The sequence below is a fragment of the Sinohyriopsis cumingii genome, chromosome 14 (assembly GCF_028554795.1).
Source record: "Sinohyriopsis cumingii isolate HCF-2022 chromosome 14, ASM2855479v2, whole genome shotgun sequence".
Lineage (NCBI taxonomy): Eukaryota > Metazoa > Mollusca > Bivalvia > Unionida > Unionidae > Sinohyriopsis > Sinohyriopsis cumingii.
Genome location: NC_142974.1, coordinates 16,361,596 through 16,379,059, shown reverse-complemented (window position 1 = coordinate 16,379,059; position 17,464 = coordinate 16,361,596).

Genomic DNA, 17,464 nt, shown 5'->3' with positions numbered 1-17,464 from the left:
TAAAATGTCTTCATACATCTAACACTAACTTATTCCTGATTTCTCCACTGTTTTATGACATGATTATAATTGTCTTCATACATCCAACACTAACCTATTCCTGATTTCTCCATCGTTTAAAGACATAATTAAAAGTGTCTTCATACATATAACACTAACCTATTCCTGATTTCTCCATCGTTTCAAGACATGTTTATAATTGTCTTCATACATCTGACACTAACATATTCCTGATTTCTCCATCGTTTTAAGACATGTTTATAATTGTCTTCATACAGCCAACACTAACCTATTCCTGATTTCTCCATCGTTTTAAGACATGTTTTATAATTGTCTTCATACATCTAACACTAACATATTCCTGATTTCTCCATCGTTTTAAGACAAGATTATAATTGTCTTCGTATATCCAAAACTAACCTATTCCTGATTTCTCCATCGTTTTAAGACATGATTATAATTGTCTTCGTATATCCAACACTAACCTATTCCTGTTTTGTCCATCGTTTAAAGACATAATTATAAGTGTCTTCATGCATCCAACACTAAGCTATTCCTGATTTCTCCATTTTTTAAAGACATAATTATAATTGTCTTCATACATCCAACACTAACCTATTCCTGATTTCTCCATCGTTATAAGACATAATTATAGTGGTCTTCATACATCCAACACTAACCTATTCCTGATTTCTCCATCGTTATAAGACATAATTATAGTGGTCTTCATACATCCAACACTAACCTATTCCTGATTTTTTCCATCGTTTCAAGACATGTTTATAATTGTCCTCATACATCCAACACTAACCTATTCCTGATTTCTCCATCGTTTTAAGACAATTATAATTGTCTTCATGCATCCAACACTAACCTATTCCTGATGTTTCCATCGTTTTAAGACATGTTTATAATTGTCTCTCATACAGCCAACACTAACCTGATCCTGATTTCTCCATCGTTTTAAGACATAATTATAATTGTCTTCATACAGCCAACACTAACCTATTCCTGATCTTTCCATCGTTTTAAGACATGTTTATAATTGTCTTCATACATCCAACACTAACCTATTCCTGATCTTTCCATCGTTTTAAGACATGTTTTTAATTGTCTTCATACATCCAACACTAACCAATTCCTGATTTCTCCATCGTTTTAAGACATGTTTATAATTGTCCTGATAGAGCCAACACTAACCTATTCCTGATTTCTCCATCGTTTTAAGATATGTTTATAATTGTCTTCATACATCCATCACTAACCTATTCCTGATATCTCGATCGTTTTAAGACATGATTTAAATTGTCTTCTTACATCCAACACTAACCTATTCCTGATTTCTCCATCGTTTCAAGACATGATTATAATTGTGATGACAGTTAAAGTCGCTACTTAAACATTTATTTACATGTAATCAAGAGTTTTTCTTTAAAAAGCTGTTTACTATTTTTCGTTGAGTGTAACCTGTATACGATACTCTTTGGGTGACAGTGGTATTCCATATATTGAAACAGCTACTATTAGTTAGACTATATAGTTTTGTCCATAACCAATTCATGTATTTATTTCAGAGTACAATTCATTTCGTAATTTAGCATGGTGCTGGATAGTCACTGCCAGTCAGATGGAATCAGTTGTAATAATAAAGTAATACTATTGTAACAATATTGTATTTCCACGAATGTCCGTCTCAAAGATAGTATCCCCCCCCCCTCGACACTAAACCAAATGTACAATATTACGTCTTCTTCGGTACGTTACTGAATTGTAAAATTTATCGGGAACATCTACTTCCTCGCAAATCTAGCAAATCCACAAAAATTAGTGATTCTTTGATGGAATTTATTATTGCGAACAATGCAATAATACAATAGCAAATGCAACGTTTGCATATTAATACGTAAAGAATATTAAACATTTAAGATCTATTTGTAAAGGTCTATTTGTGTTCCTTTTAGTCTTCTGTGCTGTATTAAAATTGTATCAATTTAAACCCGTATCCTCGCAAAATCTAAATAAATTTTCAGTGCCCCAATTTCAATTCAAATTGTAAAAATATAGCTGTCCTTTTGCAAAAGTTTTACAGGGAAAGTATGTAAATACAGAAAATTTCTAAAATGATTGTCTCCGGACGGTATTTGATTTAGTTTATAGCAAAACGAACGGACTCAATGTTCAATGTTTGTGCAAAACAATGTAGGAGGCAGTATCTATGTTTTACAGATAAAACTTGATTATTTTTTAAAGTGATACTAGAAACATCACCGCTGTAAATGATTCTATAGCACCACTAAGGAACAAAATTTGAATGAATTCTGGATTTTATTTATTGCCTTTACAATTAGATGTGTGACAGGTATATTGAACAAACATTAACAGACTTTTTATTGCAAGATGTAATGTTGGAATTCACTAGTTATTAAAAATGAATACGGTGAGATATAGCTTGTAAATATGGGATACAAACTGCATATATCTGCACCATTATTTAAATCTATCCATTCCTGTGACATCGAACCATCCCACACACCCCGTTAATCTGACGGATAAAAACGAGTGTCAATGATAAATAAATCACGAGGGAAGAACTCTTATCTTAACATTGTGTAAATTACAAGTTCACAGCGTATCAAGCATTTTTATTTAAATGTGCGCTTATTATTAGAATATAAATTTGTGGATATGATAAATTGACTGCCGTGAACGACAGTTATTAAATTATAAAGTAGAGCATTGAATAGCTCTCTGATAACCAGTTTTGTTTTCGATTCTAAATTCGTCGTAACATTCAGACGTAATTCAAGGTCTGGCGTCATTGACTACATGCATTTTGATATCGGTCGGTACTTATGTGCATTACAATATTTGCAACCAGTTTAAATTATCGTAAAATAAATGATTATTATTTTTATTGATTTGCATTCATCTCTCCAGACCACACCAAAATTAATTTATTTTCATAAACATAAATTCAGGTGTTCTATGATACTTTCGATAGTGAATATACATCTGATATTCAAATAAAACGGCGTGTTTTCTTCATGAAAAGATCGTCATTAGTTGGTTCTTTAAATAGTAAAAGGGGCCAAGGAATCCGTGAAAATTTATATCCAATGAATAAAGCTAAATTCACAATAAATGATCGCCCACTCAATAAAGTAATGTGTGTGATCGTTCACTCAGTATTAGTAATGTTTGTGATCGCCTACTCAATATAAGTAATGTTTGTGATCGCTGATTCGGTACTAGTAATAGTCCCTGATTTAAGTTTTCAGTCCAGCGTATCGATGCAATAGAACAGGTGCTAGAGGTAAGAGTAATGTAAAATAATGATTATTGACATAAATTAATCAGATTAATGTTACAGTTAGCAGCAGGGAGGGTGAACAGACCACTTGCTTGAAAGTCCATTTATGAAAAATAAAACATCATACAAAATAAAATGAAAAATGCAAGGTCATTAACGTCAAACCGAAGCCTCTAACTAAAAACCGAAAGTTTCTCTAATGTGGTTAGCTCATTTTGTCATTTTATCTTTGTCGTTCGTGTTTTTCAAAATGTGTATATGTTTTGTTTACCTTTTCGGACACTCATTTTTGGTCGCACGCTCCCTGGTGCAGTATTGTGTGAGTAATTAAATCATTATTATATCAATAATTAATAGATTAGATTAGCTCGAGACCAAGTAGAGTCAATTAAGAAATATATCCCTGTTCGTGATTCCTACGTTGGAGGAAACCACTAAAGCAACTGGAACAATAGCAGAAAGAACTATAAAAAAACAAGAAAGATTTTACGAGACCTTCCAGCTAAAAATGATGCGGCTCATCCACAATTACAAGAAGAAACACAACAAGTACTTGAGAGTATTGACAAAGTCCATGAGGAGGTCGGTGATGTGAGGGATATTGTTACGCCAAAACAAAAACCAAAACCAGCAACCCGATTTACCGAGGAAGGTCTTAGACAACTTCAAGAAAACGCTGTAAAGGTTGCCGCAACAGCATATCCAGACTGTGATAAATTATTAGATCCAGACACCGCCAGTGTTCCAGAAAAAAAATTGGATTCCTTTTGTATCCAACATCATTAAACAATATAAGATACATTTGCAGACTTTGAGAAACAAGTCGAAGAATTTAGAAGAAAGTCCTTACTCGGAGTTTTGCCACTCAGCCCACCTCGTATCGAGGAAGAAGAAGTAATTGAAAGTGGTATTGGTTCAGGTACCAGGGGTAGTGGCCTTGTTACTCCATGTCAAAGCAACGTTCTTGCTGATGTTGAAAGATTAGAAATCCTCATTGGAGGAAAACGAGCCTGTAATAATTCCCCAGAAGCAATTAATGAAGCAGCTGATATTTGTCAACGATTATTTACAGGCGGTATCATGGATATTAATGTTAATCGGACCCTCATCGATGAAATTGTTGATGATTATCACAGTGAATAATAAGGTTATAATATTTATTGTGATGATAATATTTATTCAAATTATAATATTTATATAAATAATATTACTTATTATGTAATATTTTTTTTTCAGTAGGATTTTCACAATTTCGAGTACCATGCTCTCCATCAAATTATAAAATCTGACTGATTTGCATGATTTTAAGTAACATTTACCCCATCGAATTATAAAATCTGACTGGTTTTCATGATTTTAAGTGCCATTACCTGAAATCTAAACGAAAATCAGTAAAAAGTAAATTCTGTTATGATATATTTACTTGTTACTTGACAAAGTCAAAGTTGAAATTATTATTATGTAATTCTTTTATTTTTTATTTAATGGATGAGATTTTTTATTGTTTTGAATACTATTTACCCGTTTTAATTGCATAAAGTGACTAGTAATCTGAAAAAAAGATGGGTAATATACCCATCAGTTTGATGAAATTATTTGATAATCGGATTTAATTTGGGTAATATACCCATCAATTTGATGAAAGTGTTTGATAATCTGATTTGATTTGGATAATATACCCATCAATTTGATGAAATCGTTTCATAATCTGATTTCATTTGGGTAATATACCTACCAATTTGATGAAATTGTTCGATAATCTGAAAATATATGGGTAATATACCCATCAATTTGATGAAACAGTTTGATAATCTGACAAAATATTGGTAATATACCCATCAATTTGATGAAATTATTTGATAATCTGAAAAATTAAGGGTAATATACCCATCAATTTGATGCTATTGAGTAATCATCTGAAAAAATATGGTTAATATACCCATCAATTTGATCATTGTTATGTTTGAGAAAAATTGCTTGTGGGTTCCTTTTTCTCCACGACTTGACTACTTCTAAAAAATATTCATTTATAAGATCGTATAGTGATTTTTTTATTTCGTCGGTGTTAAATCCCGGTATTACAAATGTTGGTAATTCTGCTTCAGTTATTTTATACTGTTCAGCAAATCATAATTTACGAGCTTTGCTAGTAAATCTATGCCGTCCGAAGATTACAGACTCAATAATAACTAAACTGGCATACTCAAGGTCTGATGTAACTTGATTCAGATGTTGGATGGTTTCAGTGATTTGTTGTTTTACGTCGATATTGTAGTATTATGTGATGCTAGAAAATAAATGTCGTAGAGTATTACATATAATTTGATAGTTTTAATTAATGAATTCTTCGTTAGGAATTTCAGAAAAATTAAATAAATCTTCTGGTAGGATAGATGGAACTCCAACATTTTTAGTAGTAGGTAAAACTTTGGTTTGCCCAAAAACCTTTTCATCATATTTAAATTAATGATATTCCTTATTCCATGGATATTCTTTTGGATATTCTGAATCCTGTAAGAATATTTTCTTGTCCGTGAAGAATTCGTAGCGTTGTGGTTCTGGCAGTTTGTGAAATTCTGAAGGAACACCAGGCCATCCTAACACACTTCGGATTGATGATTGATAAAAATCTACAGCATATTCTAGCGAGTTTATTTTTATCGCTGCTGATAATGTTGGTTCGTGAACAGTGATAGCAATTTGGGATTCTTTACCCGTATTAGATTTAATTCTGCAATGGAATTCATCGGGGGTTAAATCGGGTTTATTTTTATTTGCAAATAATAGTGAATTATTTGCTGGTAATTCACCAACTGACTTTGATCTAAAATTTGGCCAACTATGATATACTCGTAATTGTGCTAGTGCTATTTCGTTATCTTTTGAATTGCAGTTGAAAAGTTGACACTAAATCCAGGATAAGTTGAGCTTGCTGATATCATCGATCTGTTGTAGTAATTCGCTCGACATCGACATTATTATTATTATTATTATTATTATTATTATTATTATTATTATTATTATTTAAATCAGGCGTAGATTCTATCACAGTTATTCCTTCCTTGTAAATTTTAATCTTTTCTGTGAACTCAGCATCATATATTATTCCATCACAGAGACCTACTGATATCAACAAAGACAATTTGGAGTATGCTAGTGTCGCCTCGTGCAGCGAACGAAGCAAGACAAAGTAATGCAATCAATGGAGCGAGGGACGGAAATGATTCCCGCTCAGGCACTAAATGCAGTGAAGGGCCTTGGCCTTACAGTTGCCTCAGGCTGGAGTTTAAGAGCTAAAGCTAACAGGAACGACTTTGATCTTACTATTGGAGGAAAAAGAAGTAGAAAATGAAGAAAGGAGAATGCCCAGGAGTCGGAAAAAGTGGAGTAAGTAGAAATCGAGGGAGCATACAGTGCAGACCCGGTTAACCTGCGACCAGCCGAGTACGACCCACGGAGAAAATAATCACCAGCAGTCTCCTGAGCCAACAATAACAACTCTTGGGGCCCGGCTACCGGTATTGACTGCACTGGCTTCACCAGACCAAGCTCTGGTCCACAAACAACAGCAAGAACAGGAGACATATGCTACTATTGTCGCTCATTTTCCTACGAGTATGACTCCTACACAAAATCCATCTACTCCTGGTCATACTCCCTGGCAACCGAAATTGGTCGCTACACTTCAAGAATTGCTTAGCGCCTTTAAGGAAGAGAATACTCCTGTCATGGACAAAAAGGATGAAACTGATGACGAACAAGAGGGTTTTACAGAAGATAAGCAGAGTCAGGTTGAGGATGGCAAGGAGAGCGATTCAGGCAGAAGACTATAGACGACACCAAAAAGCAGGAAAGTATATAAATGCAGTATCTTACTTAGCAACGAAGTCTCTAAAAACAAACCATGGCCACAACAATGAATTTTGGTAACCGCATCCTCTCCACCTACTATAAAGAAGCCTATGAAAAACACCCACTGTCGACCTTGATTGATGCCGCTGAATACTTAACAGAACTTCATGGGTTTGAGGCATTCCCGAATCAGTGGTATAAAGAGAGTCACACGGCGGAAAAGATATTTGACCAGGAAACCGGCCGGAATGCATTGTTACCTGCTGCCTTAAACAGTCCTTTTTAGTTGTACTAAACAAACTGCCTCTTATCTAGGGATCCTATTTTGGCTTGGAATCCCAATTTGACAAAACCATTACACTGACTTCATCATTAAATCCCCCGCTTCAAAATTGTAACCATTTTACCTAAGAGTGATCAAAAGATTTTATGTCGCTTAGACATAATAGTAATCAGAAATGTGTAGGCCACAAAATATGTACACTATGTACTAATATTAACTGATTAGTTAGGACGTAGGAAAATTTTAAGACTAGTTTGATTTGAACAAATTACACAGGTGGCTTACAAGTGATTGGTACTTTTTATCGTCCATTAATAACTGGATTAAATGTGGTTAAGTATGGGTTGGCGTTTCAGGGCTCTGTGCCTTTGCACCTGCTGCTGGGTACCTTTCCTCCATTCCCTCTCCTGGTCCCCCTGTACCACGATGAAGATGTAGAACCATTTCCACCCGTCTAAACCCAGGTGTTCCGATGTGACGTCATGGTGGCGAGCAATCGCTACGGGCGTCACATACTGATTCGGTGGACACTTGGCTCGGTTGATAACAAACTGAAATTCATTATTTAACATGAGTATGTGTTGGGTTAATTCTCACTCATGGATAGCCCTTCACCCAGGTCGTTAGGGATTGCAAATAGTCCTAAACCTGACGTCTAAATTAAACAGTGTTCTGTGAATACATAAATGCCTTGGGATGAGGCACTTATTCCTTCCCCCAGGAGTAATTGAATATCCTGCTTTAAAGGAATAAAACCGATATCCATGCCCTTATTGTGCAAAAAGTTCGTTACTTCAATATAAGTAAGTGTCGCTGCATGCAGCTTTATTGTATACTCATGTACTTTTGTACTTGCACACGTAGATATTTTTGCGATGATATTAAGTACACCATCAATTTTGTTGCTGCCGAAACACATATTGCTATAACTGCTGGTGATGGCATTGTTTTTGTTGATATCAATACGCCTGTTCCAGCGATAATAGCGGATGCCGAAAACACAACTATGTCAACAATAACTACACGTCTTCGATATTTTTTACTTTTACTCTATGGTCGTCAACAAAAAATGTTAGTTTTGTTTGCCATTCACGTGCTTGATTGTATCTAATACGTTGAAACTTGACCAAAATGCTCATTAATTTTTAAGTAGGTGGGAATTTAGCTACTAATTCAAGACACCAATAGTAAATCAAGCCGAGTTTATTTTTTCTTCGGGTCTGCTACAAATGTTTCCTCGTCGTGTTGCTCCAACATCACTAACATCTATCCAGGAGATCGACCTGACAAAGTCCATAAAATTGTGGTAGATATCGTAAATGTTGCAACGCCAAGTACTGAGAACCTGTATCTACCGGTAACCTCAGCGTGATGTTTAATGGATTTATTGAGTGGTGACCATAATGCTTATCCAGATGCTACCGTATACACAGAACTGTCGGTAATTATTTTATGTCAGAGAGCTTAATGACAATGGCTGGTGGATTTTCAAAATATTCATTAATGGATCTATTTATGTTTCTACGAAAATTTAAAAACAATTGTACCTGATTAGAATGCGCAGATCTAAATGTGGTCATTTCATTATTAACGGAAACTAACGAGTTCATGATTGGAAGGACGAATTTCTTCGTTGCAGCGTCATTGTCTGATTCTTCTTTTCCAAGATCAGTAATTTTATTATTAGACATATTGAGAGAACCAGTCATTGTATCACCGGATTTTTGTACTCAACCACGAATATTATCTGATATCGTTGACATAATAACTCAAGGTTTAATGTTCTATTAATCGCAAACACAGCTATGCTATTTTCAGTTACTCCATTAATTCTAACGATAATATCTTGCAATGAAAGATTGTTTGTTTTTAATTTTTCCTTGCTTATCTTGAAATACAATCACTTCGTTTGAATCTATATTTGCAAGGTTTAATAATTCAGATATTTTATCACTAATCTGTTTACTCACATTTTCATGAGTTATTCTGTTAATTTTTTTGTTTTTGTGAAGATCTTCAGTACATATCAACCATTTTACTTTAAGATTTGTTTAAAAGGACGGACCGTCTACTTGAATACTCGTGCACGACTTTATGTATGGTGTTGTTGATGGTGAAACAACGTAGAGTAGAGCAATTACTTCATGGGCAAATATTGACGGATCAGTTATTGTTTGTGTTGGTAATGTTGAATTTCATACTGGAGTGTTTATCGTGCTTACATATTTAAAAAATTCTTTTAGTGGAGCCAGTCCATACCAATGAAAATAAACAATTCCACATGGATCAATTCCACACGGATCAATCGCGCATGCAACCCAATGAGTACCTGGATCACAACTTTTATCAAGATTAATGATACCGGTTTCAATAGAATTTGGTTGTTTTGGTAATTGGTCACGCATAAAAACACCTCTGAAAATTTTTATACTTAATTTTTAGCAGCATCAAGTAAATCAAAATTTGACATAGGAAGAATCAGCAAAGTGTTCCTGGAAATCTCAGACCTTTTCCGTGCCAGTGAGGGGTTCCTGGCAATCTTAGATCCTTTCCCTTTTTCAGAAGTCTTTATTCATTTTCCTGTTGCTTTCATTAATGCCATTCCAGCAGCAGTTCCAATAGCATCAAGTGCAGCTGATTTTGCAACATCTGGATCAGCAGAGGCTATTAACGCTGCTATAGCTGCAAGAAGTGAAAATATACCGCCAGTCTCGATTGAATCTTTAATGGCGCTAGCAAAATGATTAAGTTTAACGAGTGTTTTTGATTGTTTGGCGTCATTGAAATGCCTGAGTTGATGTTCTGACAATGATGGTTTATTTTGGTGATATTTGTATTCCACAGTTCTTTGCTGATTTCGATTGAAGCATTTTAATCTGACAAGGAGTCAGACTGACACTAACATGATGATATGACGTGAATATCATGAGCGATGTAATTACTTCTTTTCTAATGGTGTATCAATGACTTTCATTCGTTCACAAACACCTTCAAGCAACGTTGTTTTGTCTGAGAGAAGAACAGCAGTAACTGTTTTATAACCACCAGGAATAACTGGTGGACCACATTTTTGGTGGTGGTTGTGCTACACGAGCACGGAAGTGTATCTCAACGACAGATTGCCTGAGTAAGTCTAATAGATTATTTACAGCGTTGCAAAGTCACGCTGAGATATCAGCAAACCAGAATCAACATTCTGATCGCGTCCCATAAATGTAATCAACCTATGATAAACAAGTGCTACATGATTGTGATCAAAACTCAACAGTACTTCTTCGGATGGTTCCTGATGCCCATTTATACTTATATAAACTTCACTAACTCCAAGCGTGTCAAATACCATTGGATTTCGTATTTGTGTGCTTTCTCTTACATTTTCCTGAAATGTAATAAATATATGCCGCGGTGCAGAAACACCCTGATTATATGCTATCTGCCATGTAAATAAACCATACACTTTGCTTGAAGTACTGCCTGTTGTCATTGTCAACCATGACAATGTCGATTTACCACCTTGACTCATACAAGAGAGTAACCGTTGCTCCTTGTCGATCGGTGGAGTCATTACTGGCATCCACAACGAACGTTTTGTTAGGCTTACTATACACGCAACAACTGCATCATCGTCGTTGTCTTTTCTAACAAGTACAACTGTACGCTTGGTTCCGAAAATAACCTTTCTGACATGTCTACAAAATCGAAATAGATGTGATAGTGGAATCACACATGAAAATTCTTCTTCGTCATTTAAAATCGATCTACGTGCGGCGAATCCTAAGTTGAAATAGTCATTCATCGATGCAACTGCAGTTCCAGCTGCATTTAGTGTTAGGTTAGATGATCAGTTGTATCCTTTGCAAACATCATTGACGGACCAGCTGATCTCAAGTAATCATCGCTGTATCTTGCAAGGCCAAGTATCGTCGTGGCAATATCGACGTTTTCCAGGCATAATTCAATGGTTCTTCCGTCAATCATGTACATGGCACTTTTAAATAACGCCGTAATACCATTATTAACAAAACCAGGTCAATAACCATTTCCGATTCCTGTATCATCTGCTTGTAAAAGTCTACCTTCTGCTTCAATACATGTTGCAGCGGGTAAGAAATATCCGTTTGCATCCTGAACTTGAAGTTCGATTAGTCCACGCTGATATGGCTCTCGTGCGTCATAAGTATAATGTTGGTAATTGCTGGATCAGATACGCCTTTAAACATTTTATTATAATTGTTATCGTCTAACACGAATACCACTTCCTGCTATTAAACTTGCAAGTATTCTTTTTCTGTTTCTTTTTCCGATTGAGGTACACTAGCCAACTGTTCTAGTTTTTGATTTGCAGCTTGATGTATTATTTTACTAACATTTGCAGGCATAACTTCAGTGCTGGGTAATTTTACTGACTGAGGTGTTCGCCGCATGAATCGTGCTAGTATATCCTATATTGCCGAGAATTGGGTTACTAGCAACATTACCAACAGCACCAATACCCTTATCACGAACAAAATCAACAGCTTTCATTGATAATTGTTTTGCTATCGGTATTACTTTTGGGGCTGTTATTCTAAACTGACCTTGAAAAACGTCACCGAGTCCATCTCCGTTGGTAACTTTGTATGTTGGTAATCGCGATTTTATCACCCTGACCATTGCAGGTCCACGTTGAGCATTATGTATGATCATCTTATTATTTTGTCACAAATATAATTGCATACCTCCTTAATCACTGTGATAATCATCAACAATTTCATCGATGAGGGACCGATTAACATTAATATCCATGATACCGCCTGTAGATAATCGTTGACAAATATCAGCTGCTTCATTAATTGCTTCTGGGGAATTATTACAGGCTCGTTTTCCTCCAATGAGGATTTCTAATCTTTCAACATCAGCAAGAACGTTGCCTGGACACGGAGTAACAAGGCCACTCCCCCTGGTACCTGAACCAATACCACTTTCAATTACTTCTTCTTCCTCGATACGGGGTGGGGGCAAAACTCCGAGTAAGGACTTTCTTCTAAATTCTTCGACTTGTTTCTCAAAGTCTGCAAAATGTATCTTATATTGTTTAATGATGTTGGATACAAGGAATCCAATTTTTTTTTCTGGAACACTGGCGGTGTCTGGATCTAATAATTTATCACAGTCTGGATATGCTGTTGCGGCAACCTTTAGAGCGTTTTCTTGAAGTTGTCTAAGACCTTCCTCGGTAAATCGGGTTGCTGGTTTTGGTTTTTGTTTTGGCATAACAATATCCCTCACATCACCGACCTCCTCGTGGACTTTGTCAATACTCTCAAGTACTTGTTGTGTTTCTTCTTGTAATTGTAGATGAGCGGCAGCTTTTTTAGCTGGAAGGTCTCGTAAAATCTTTCTTGTTTTTTTATAGTTCTTTCTGCTATTGTTTCAGTTGCTTTAGTGGTTTCCTCCAGCGTAGAAGAAGACGCTTGGTAGCCTCTGTAACTCCTTCGGTAGTCTTCATAACAGGCTTAAATAATTGTTCTGCACCTTCTGCAAATTCCACCTGAGACTCCTGATGTGCTTGTAGGTGCTGCTTGACAGCATCACGAACAAGGATATATTTCTTAATTGAGTCTAGTCACTCTCGAGCTAATCTAGTCTATTCCATCATTGATATAATAATGATTTAATTACTCACACAATACTGCACCAGGGAGGGTGCGACCAAAAATGAGTGTCTGAAAAGGTAAACAAAACATATACACATTTTGAAAAACACGAAAGACAAAGATAAAATAACAAAATGGGCTAACCACATTAGAGAAACTTTCGATTTTTAGTTAGAGGCTTCGGTTTGACGTTAATGACCTTGTATTTTTCATTTTATTTTGTATGATGTTTTATTTTTCATAAATGGACTTTCAAGCAAGTGGTCTGTTCACCCTCCCTGCTGCTAACTGTAACATTAATCTGATTAATTTATGTCAATAATCATTATTTTACATTACTCTTACCTCTAGCACCTGTTCTATTGCACCGATACGCTGGACTGAAAACTTAAATCAGGGACTATTACTAGTACCGAGTCAGCGGTCACAAACATTACTTATATTGAGTGGGCGATCACAAACATTACTAATACTGCGTGAACCATCACACACATTACTTTATTGAGTGGGCAATCATTTATTGTGAATTTAACTTTATTCATTGGATATAAATTTTCACGGATTCCTTGGCTCCTTTTACTATTTAAAGAACCAACTAATAACGATCTCTTCATGAAGAAAACACGCCGTTTTATTTGAATATCAGATGTATATTCACTATCGAAAGTATCATAGAACACCTGAATTTATGTTTATGAAAATAAATTAATTTTGGTGTGGTCTGTAAATAAATGTTTAAGTTGCGATTTTAACTGTCATCACAATTATAATTATGCCTTAAAACGATGGAGAAATCAGGAATAGGTTAGTGTTGGCTATATGAAGACAATTATAATAATGTCTTAAAACGATGGAGAAATCAGGAATAGGTTAGTGTTGGATGTATGAAGACAATTATAATCATGTCTTAAAACGATGGAGAAATCAGGAATAGGTTAGTGTCGGATATACGAAGACAATTATAATCTTGTCTTAAAACGATGGAGAAATCAGGAATAGGTTAGTGTTGGATATACGGAGTCAAGTATATTCATGTCTTAAAACGATGGAGAAATCAGGAATAGGTTAGTGTTGGATAAACGGAGTCAAGTATATTCATGTCTTAAAACGATGGAGAAATCAGGAATAGGTTATTGTTGGATGTATGAAGACAATTAGAAATATGTCTATAAACGATGGAGAAATCAGGAATAGGTTAGTGTTGGAAATACGAAGACAATTATAATCTTGTCTTAAAACGATGGAGAAATCAGGAATAGGTTAGTGTTGGATGTATGAAGACAATTAGAAATATGTCTATAAACGATGGAGAAATCAGGAATAGGTTAGTGTTGGAAATACGAAGACAATTATAATATTGTCTTAAAACGATGGAGAAATCAGGAATAGGTTAGTGTTAGATGTATGAAGACAATTATAAATATGTCTTAAAACGATGGAGAAATCAGGAATAGGTTAGTGTTGGATATACAGAGTCAAGTATATTCATGTCCTAAAGCGATGGAGAAATGAGGAATAGGTTAGTGTTGGATGTATGAAGACAATTAGAATCATGTCTTAAAGCGATCGAGATATCATGAATAGGTTAGTGATGGATGTATGAAGACAATTATAAACATATCTTAAAACGATGGAGAAATGAGGAATAGGTTAGTGTTGGATATATGAAGACAATTATAATCATGTCTTAAAACGATGGAGAAACAAATTCAGCAATTTTTTTTATCACAGCCTATAGCGAAAAACGTTACCATTGCTTGTTCAATTAATTTGATGAATTGATAATCTGCTGGTAATGTATATCTACCTTCATCTCGTCGTTGTTGCAATACCTCAAAATTATCTGTGATATTTTCAGGATCAAGTTGATCAATGAGTTGCATAAAATCTTATGTAATTTTTCAATCATAGAGATGATCACATCAAAGTTTTCTTGATTCATTATTTAAGCACATAATACCCTCAGTCCTACACGGTACGGTCGTGAACTTGATCATTTGATGGGAAATAAAGACACATGTGTCACCTTCACTGAAAAACACAAATATTTAAAAGCTGTCATATAGCTTTTATCATGCTCTAAATGTTGAATTAATATTTGAAAATGCACGATTTAAACACCGTGTCATAGCAATTGATCAAACACTGTATCACAGCACTCTATCAAACATTTTTTCATTAAACAGAGATCATATTATGAATGATTGAATTTTGACAGCATGTAAAAGTAATAGTACCCAAAAAAAAAACAAATTTGTAACACATGCTGAGTGGAAGTGACTTTACAAATATCACTTGCCATGACTCAAATTCTACTTGCCCCAGAAGGCCATGTGTTTTTACTTTTATTCTGACTCATCATTGAAAATGACACTTTATATTAAACTGAAGACAAAAACAGTGAACTTCAGAAAATAAGATTTTATGTAACCCTGTCTGCTAAAATTTTAAATTTTATGTAGTATTCATTAAGGCAATGTTTTCTACAAGTCTTGATTTAAAACACTGCTCAGTGCCAACACAGTTTATGCCTTATAGCGTCTACAAACAATATTTATATCTCATATTCAGATTTTGATTCAATTTCGCTTAAAGCAATGATCTCCTTCATCGTCAAGTGATCTATCATTATCCTTCATACAAATGAAGCAGAATATGTGTGTGTGATCTGGATTTTTAATGTAGCTTTAAGAAACAATGTCAGTCATATCGCTATTCTGTCTGCAATGTGGCAGTTAGTAGTGATGTCTAGCAGTGGGCATCATACCGCAGACATATATCATCATTTCCACCCAGTCACATTATTCTCCCACTAGGATGACCAGTCCTAGCACTAACCTCTTAATGCTGAGCACCAAGCAAGGCAGCTAATAGTACCATTTTTATAAGTCTTTGGTGTGACTCAGCTGGGATAGAATCCGCAACCGCCCGCATCCAAAGCAGGCACTCTAACTGCTAGGCCACCAGAGCAGTCCAGAGCAGAATATAAATAGTATTATTCCCTACCCAGAGGACATATGCTTTGCTCTGTACAAGTTGATAGCTTGCATTACAATGAAGAAAACATTCTTCATAAGGTGTAGATACCTACATATAAAACTCCAGCAGAGGAGGAATATTAATATTTTACAAGTGTATTTGAAGAATTTCAAACTGAAAACACGAAAATGCTGCATTTCCGTGGCATACTCAAGTGTCTGTCAGGCAAATTAGACTTAACTTTTATTTCCTGACAAGCCCATGGGTAATAAACTTAGAATATTTGACGGGTCTTACATAGATTTCAATGAGCCCTGGGTATTGTGCTATCTGCCTTTTATAGTACAATTGCTGCAATTAGCACGATGTCTGTCCATGTTTAACAGTACTCTGTGTAGGCACTAGTAGGGCATGGTTGACTCTGGAAAGTACTGACCAGTGGCTCTCAATGACCGGTGTCTTTGATGAAGGTATGCAATGTCGAACTCATGTTAATGTGAAGAAAACTATAGACTCTGCGGTGAAAGGTAATGTAAGCCATATTTGTTGTTAGAATGATATTTTGTTATTTTAATTTAAATGTCTTAATACCTGGATGATCATGGGTAACTTCTGATAAATTTTTGTTCACCAGTTTTGGAGACGTAGTCTTAAAAATAATGCGTGTGTCATTTTAGTAATCACAGCTATATTTCAAAACAGAATGGCAAACAATGGAACAGACTGTCATCCTTTGTATAAACTTAAAAAACCTTTATGTCTTATGCTGAGACGCAATGACAAGTCTGACAGAAACTTAATACCTAACACAGTGGTTCCTCTCTTATATAGTCATACCTTCTGCACCAGGAAAAATGGCTGTAAAAGAGTGTTGCCCTTTGGGGGGGGGGGGCAATATTTGTGCTTGTGTGTGTGTGTTCTGGATTTTTAACGTAACTTTAAAAATTTTCGGCCATATTGTTACTATGTCTGCAGTGTAATAGTTTACAGTGATGTCAAGCACTGGGGCATCATGCCACAGACGTTTAACATCATGTCCCAACCAGTCATATTATTCTGACACCAGGCCGGCCAGTCCTAACACTAATCTCGTAATGCTGAGTGCACAGCAAGGCAGATGTTAGTACCATTCTTATAAGTCGTTGGTATGACTCAGCCAGGGACACACAACCTCCCACATCCAAGCGGATGTTCTAACCACTAGGCGATCGGAGCGGTCGATAGTGTCGAAAAAGTGGCTGCTGATGATGGAGGTCGTATAAGTGGAGGAACACTATAATATGCTTGCTGATACGTCATTTTATCACTCGTTTATTACTACCCAAGCACTAACTGGCTAACTTTTAAATTTGCATATAACACTAGGGTACTTCACAAACTGTTATGTTTCGGACTCTAACAAAG